The sequence below is a fragment of the Pongo pygmaeus genome, chromosome 13 (genome assembly GCF_028885625.2).
Source record: "Pongo pygmaeus isolate AG05252 chromosome 13, NHGRI_mPonPyg2-v2.0_pri, whole genome shotgun sequence".
Taxonomy (NCBI): domain Eukaryota; kingdom Metazoa; phylum Chordata; class Mammalia; order Primates; family Hominidae; genus Pongo; species Pongo pygmaeus.
The window spans coordinates 128,177,633-128,183,676 of record NC_072386.2 but is presented as its reverse complement, the minus strand read 5'-3'; the positions used below and the strand labels follow the sequence as shown (position 1 = coordinate 128,183,676).

At 57.9% G+C, this 6,044-nt stretch overlaps 1 protein-coding gene across 22 annotated transcripts in view; it reads left to right on the top strand.

Annotated features, from left to right (window-relative positions):
• Positions 1–6,044, top strand: part of EXD3 (exonuclease 3'-5' domain containing 3) — a 119,565-nt gene that overhangs the window by 5,786 nt on the left and 107,735 nt on the right. For 3 of the 22 annotated variants that reach the window (XM_054500294.2, XM_054500288.2, XM_054500279.2), the window contains exon 1: positions 387–528. The exons of 16 other annotated variants lie outside the window; for them this stretch is intronic. The gene's annotated coding sequence lies outside the window, so the exon portion shown is untranslated. Of the gene's footprint in view, positions 1–283; positions 754–6,044 lie in introns of those variants that run through there. 3 more of the 22 variants (XM_054500284.2, XM_063650124.1, XM_054500281.2) reach the window with 3 other exon arrangements.

The following is a 6,044-nucleotide window of genomic DNA, read 5'->3' as shown; positions in this document are numbered from 1 at the left end:
GTGCCCGGGGCGCACACGTGGTGTCGGTGATGTCGCCTGCGCCGACCTCCTGTTCCGTTCATGGCGGAAGCTGCTCCGCCGCGTGGTGGCCGCGCGCCTCCTCTTCCGCTGGGCCGTTCCTCCTCCGCGGCCGCCACGCGCAGCGCAGCTGGGGTCGTTTGTGCGCGAGTGTTTGTGCGGACGCGCGTTGCTGGTCCCCGTGGTCTCTGCCCGGGAGAGGAACTGCCGGAGCCCGTGGTCGCTGAGTTCGACTTTCCGAGGAACCGGTGGGCTGTGGGGTGTGGCCACGCCGCCTCCCGCCCCTCGCGCCGTTCGCTCCGTGCAGATGCGGTCAGCAGGGGCCTCCGCGCCGCGGAACCCATGGTCAGGTTCGGCCTCACCGGCGGACCCACCTGGCGCCTCTGCGGGCGCGCTCGCTTCCTGGCAGCCTGGGCGCTGCCGGGGTGTGCTGTGCTCGCCACCCGCCAACTTTCCCATTTTCACGACGAGCCGTGGGAAGCTGGCCATCCCCGTGCCTGCGGCGCCCGCGTGAGTCCCTGGCCGCGTCCTCTGTGCGAGTCCAGACCCGTGTGTCTCCCACCGCCCGCCTGACTTCTCCCCCGGCGTCTGGTGGGCGCCCCTCCCCCGGGGATGAAACCCCCCAACGCGGCCCCAGCTTTGCCCGGGAGCTCGGTCGTCACGAGGGTCGCCCTCTCCTGCCGTTGCCGCCTCCGCCTGTTCTCAGGCCCGCAGGGAGGCCGAGGAGATCCTAAGGTGGGGTCCCCTTGGTCAGACCCTCCCGTGGAGTTGGGCGTGTTCTGGCCGCGTCTGTCGGGAAGCGGGGAGGTGTCGGGGCTTCCTGGCCTCCTGACGGCCGCACCGTCATCAGTCCCGAGCCCAGCTCAGGGAGGGTCTGCTCCCTTCTGCTCCAGGTGGGAGCGGCTCCTGCCCGGGGCGCCTCCATGAGCACCCCTGCGAGCTCGCGACAGCCCCAGGCTAGGCTGCGGGACGGTCGACCGACCCTGGGTGTTGATCCTTGTGTCACGGGCAGTGCAGAACCAGGTCCTGGAACCGCCTGGTGCCACCTCGGTGTGACCTGGCTGTGTCCCGTCCCCATCCTCAGAGGGTGGCCGCCTGGCGTGGCGCAGGATGAGGCTCTGAGCCGTGTTGCCCGGCACGTGTTAGGGTCCTGGGTGGAGAGGACCTTTGGGAAGCAGCGGCTGGGCTCACGAGGGTCCGGGCGCCTGCCCGGGGATCAGCTGGGCCGGCCAGATGTTTCTGGTGGAGACCTGGGAGGTGAGGCGGTGGGCTGCCGGCGGTGCCTCCCTGGCTGTGCAGAAGCTGCGGTGGAATGTGAGCGGGACCTGGGGGTGCCTGGCCTGATGGGAAGGTGGCAGAGGCTGTGTGACATGGAGATAGGTCGTGAGGGCCCCAAGTCCGCCCCTTTGTCCCTGTGGGTCCCTCGCTCTGGGAACCTGGGCTGCTGAGGACTGCGACGTGCAGTGCCCTCCCCCTGGTGGAGCGGCCACCCGGCCGGGCACTGCAGAATTCTTGGCCCTCTGGCCCTGCAGAAGAGAGCGGAAGCCCTGGCTGTGGGTCCCAGGGGTGGCTGGCAGTGGCCGGCGGCAGGCAGAGGCCCTGTCACCATGGGTGAGGTGTGGAGGTGCTAAAGCTAAGATCCCATCCTAGTTTTAACCTTCAAAAATATCATTCGTGGTTTTTTCTTTTTTCATGAATACAAACCAGGGTGTATACATCGTGTAGTATTCAGAAAATACAAAACAGAAAGCACAGAGGCACCATCGGCAGAGCAGCCAGGCCCTCACACGCGCGTCTGCCGGGTTTTGAGAAGGGACCTTGCACCGCGCAGCGTGATCGCCTTAGGGTAACGCGACTTTATGCTGCTCTGTGAAACCTTTCCCGTGGCATTAAGTATTTTTATAAAACATGGTTTTTAAATGCTGTTTATCATTCATCAGATTCTACCCATTCATCAGAACTGGGGTCCTTGGGAAAGCCCACCCTTGATGGGGGCCTGTTGGCCCCGGCCCCGTCTGTGATGGTGACCCCAACATGTGCTGTTGGCACCTCCCAGAAAGGGTTCCCCAGAGCCCATGGGGCCACCTGACCCGTCCTCGCAGCTGTCCCGTGGTACATCCGTGTGTTGTGGGCAGTGCACAGAGAAGCTTGCCTCGGGGCTAAAACCAACACGGTGAACAGGGAAGGTGTCCTTAAAAACCGTAGCCTGGGCAGGAGCAGTGGCTCCCGCCTGTAATCCCAGCACTTTAGGAGACCGAGGCAGGCTGATCACCTGAGGTCAGGAGTTCGAGACCAGCTTGGCGAACGTGGAGAAACCCTGTCTCTACTAAAATTACAAAAATTAGCTGTGCCTGCCTGTAATCGCAGCCACTCAGGAGGCTGAGGCAGGAAAATGGTTTGAACCCGGGAGGCGGAGGTTGCAGTCAGCTGAGATCGCCCCACTGCACTCCAGCCTGGGCGACAGAGCGAGACTCCATCTCAAAAAACAAGAAAACAAAAACAGAAAAAAAAAACAAAAACCTGCGACTGGCCCAGCGCAGTGGCTCACACCTGTAATCCCAGCATTTTGGGAGGCCGAGGTGGGTGGATTGCTTGAGGTCAGGAGTTCAAGACCATCCTGGCCAACATGATGAAACCCCGTCTCTACTAAAAATACAAAAATTAGCTGGGCATGGTGGCGGGCACCTGTAATCCCAGCTACTCGGGAGGCTGAGGCAGGACAATCGCTTGAATGCTGGAGGCAAAGCTTGCAGTGAGCCGAGATTCCCCCCCTGCACTCCAGCTTGGGCGACAAAGTGAGACTCCTTCTCAGCCTGGGCAACAGAGCGAGACTCCATCTCAAAAACATAAAAAGAAACATACGAACAAACCCTGCGACCTACGTGGAGCCCACGGTGGCCAAACACGCCAGCACCCCCCGGAGTGGCGGTGTGGAACCCCACACCTGTCACACCTGCTGGCTCCTTCTCTGTCTCCTGTACAATATCCCTGGAAAGTTACTTTTTGTGTTTAAAATTGGTCATGTTAATTGTTGAAGAAAGGAACAATCCTTAAGTTAAATCCTTAAGTTAAATTGGTAGTTTAAAAAAACAAAAGACAGGCCGCAACAGGCGTTGGTGAGGCTGTGGAGAAATTAGAATCCTCGTGCGTTATAGATGCAAGAGTAAAATGGTACGTCCACTGTGGAAACAGTCTGGTAGTTTCTCAAAAAGCTAAACATAGAAACACCACGAGACTCAGCAGTTCCAGTCCTAGGAATGTGTGTCCCCAGATCAGTGAAAACACACTCCACACACACAAACATGCACACAGCTGTTCACAGCAGCACTGTTTATAATAGCTAGACAAAGGGGTGCAGCCTGAATGTCTGCTGGACAAACAGCCCGTGTTCCGTGCACACAGTGTGGCAGGACTCAGCCGCGGACGCGGAAGGGCAGTTCCAGCACACGCTGCTGCAGGGATGAGCTGTGAAGACACCGTGCCGGGTGAGGTCAGTCAGCCACAAGAGAACAGAACCTTGGCCGGGAGCGGCAGCTCACGCCTATAGTCCCAGCACTTTGGGAGGCCGAGGCAGGTGGATCACGAGGTCAGGAGATCAAGACCATCCTGGCTAACACACAGTGAAACCCCGTCTCTACTAAAAATACAAAAATTAGCTGGGCGTGGTGGCGGGCACCTGTAGTCCCAGCTACTCAGGGGGGCTGAGGCAAGAGAATGGTGTGAACCCGGGAGGCAGAGCCTTGCAGTGAGCCGAGATCGCGCCACTGCACTCCAGCCTGGGCAACAGAGTGAGACTCCGTTTCAAAAAAAAAAAAAAAAACCCAGAACCTGTGTGATCTCTTTTATAGGAAATGCCCAAAATAGAAAAATTCACAGAGACAGAAAATGGCCAGGGGCTGAGGAGGTGCGGAGGGAGTAACTGTTGATGGGCACGTGGTTGGTTGTCTTTGGGGCAATGAAAATGTCCTGGGCTGAGGCAAGTGGATCGCTTGAGGTCGGGAGTTCAAGACCAGCCTGGCCAAACATGGCAAGACCCCGTCTCTACCAGAAATACAAAACTTAGCCGGATGTGGTAGTGGGCACCTGTAGTCCCAGCTACTCAGGAGACTTAGGCACAAGAATCACTTGAGCCAGGAGGCGGAGGTTACAGTGAGCTGGGATCACACCACTGCACTCCACCCTGGGTGACAGAGCAAGACCCTGTCTCAAAAAAAAACAAAAACAAACAAAAAAAAAAAAACTAGGCCGGGCGTGGTGGTTCACGCCTGTAATCCCAACACTTTGAGAGGCTGATGTGGGCAGATCACAAGGTCAGGAGATCGAGACCATCCTGGCTAACATGGTGAAACCCCGTCTCTACTAAAAATACAAAAAATTAGCCGGGCGTGGTGTCGGGCGCCTGTAGTGCCAGCTACTCCGGAGGCTGAGGCAGGAGAATGGTGTGAACCCGGGAGGCGGAGCTTGCAGTGAACTGAGATCGCACCACTGCACTCCAGCCTGGGCGACGGAGTGAGACTCCGTCTCAAAAAAAAAACGTTGTAGAGTTGGATAGTGGTGATGGTGACTCATGTCTGTGAATATGCTAAAAACACCGAGTTGTAACTTTGAGGGTAAATTTTATGGTATATGAATTATATCTCAAAGTTATAAAACAGTTACTGAGGCTGGGTGTGGTGGCTCACGCCTGTAATCCCAGCACTTAGGGAGGTTGAGGCAGGAGGATTACTGAGCTCAGGAGTTTGAGACCAGTCTGGGAGACATAGTGAGACCCCATCTCTACAAAAAATACCCCCCCAAAATTATCCGGGTGTAGCGTGCACTCCGGTGGTCCCAGCTACTCAGGAGGCTGAGGTGGGAGGATCGTCTGAGCCCAGGAGATTGAGGCTGCCTTGAGCCGTGATCGCCCCACCGCACTCTAGCCTGGGCAACCGTGAGACCCTTTCTCAAAAAAATTAAATAAAAATGGTCACTGAGATGGTAAACACATGGAATTCCCTTTGAAGCCGGTGGACACAGTGTGTGAGTCAAGGCTGCTGTTCACTGAGGAGGCCTGAACTCCCGAGGGGCCCCGGCTGTGCGTGGCCATCTTGCCAGCATCAGCTCATCCTGCTGTGCCCTCGTGCCTCTGGGGGCTGCTCCTGGGGGGCTCTGGGGTATCCACCCTGTCCCATGTGGAATGTTTCTGGTTCCCGCTGACACTGTTTGGGGAGTGGTGGCCGCAGGGCTGTTTGCTTCTCCTGGAAGGGCCCCGGTGGGCACCTGGAGCTTTATGATGAGGAGGCTTTTAAGTTTTCTTGTAGACACATTTAAAAAATGAGAAACAAGGGAATTTATTTTAATAATATATTTTATTTAACTCCAGTATGCCCAAAATATTGCCATTTCCACAGGCAGTCGATATAAAAAGCTGTCACAGCGATATTGACCCTGTCTCTAATCATGTGTCCTGCGCTTTCAGCAGTGGCTGCTGTGTCAGACAATATGAGGTGGGGAGGGAACAGGCCTTGGAGGCCTCCCGTGGGATCGACAGCTTCTGGGGGCTCTGAAGCCAGTGTTGCCCGCCCACTCGCTCCGGGTCTCAGGCCGGCCTCCAGCCCCCAGTCCTTGCAGCATCCTGGGGGCGGCGGCTGCAGGGCCCTCAAGGTTGGTGCTCTCAGAAGGGGGCAGTAAGGCTGGCTCTGTGGGGGTGGGGGAGCCTGGGAGCCCCCCGTCAGGGTGCCAGGGAGACCTGGGGGGCACACAACCCACTCTCTTGCTGCCTCCCGCCCTCCTGGCCACGCCTGCTGGCGGCAGGCACAAAGCCCACCTGGAGGGCCTGCCAGTCCTCAGGGAAACACCACAGAAAAACCGCAGAGGAAGCGTGACCTGGCGTCCAGACAAGAATGCAGGGTGGCCCGGCTTCCAGTCCGTCTTGGGTGACTCACTGCGGTGTGCAGAAAACACCATTGTGTGCCGAGGCGACAGGAAGCCCTCTGCCTCCCCCATCCCCTCCCACTCCCTCCCCTGCCTTCTCCCCTCCCTCCACC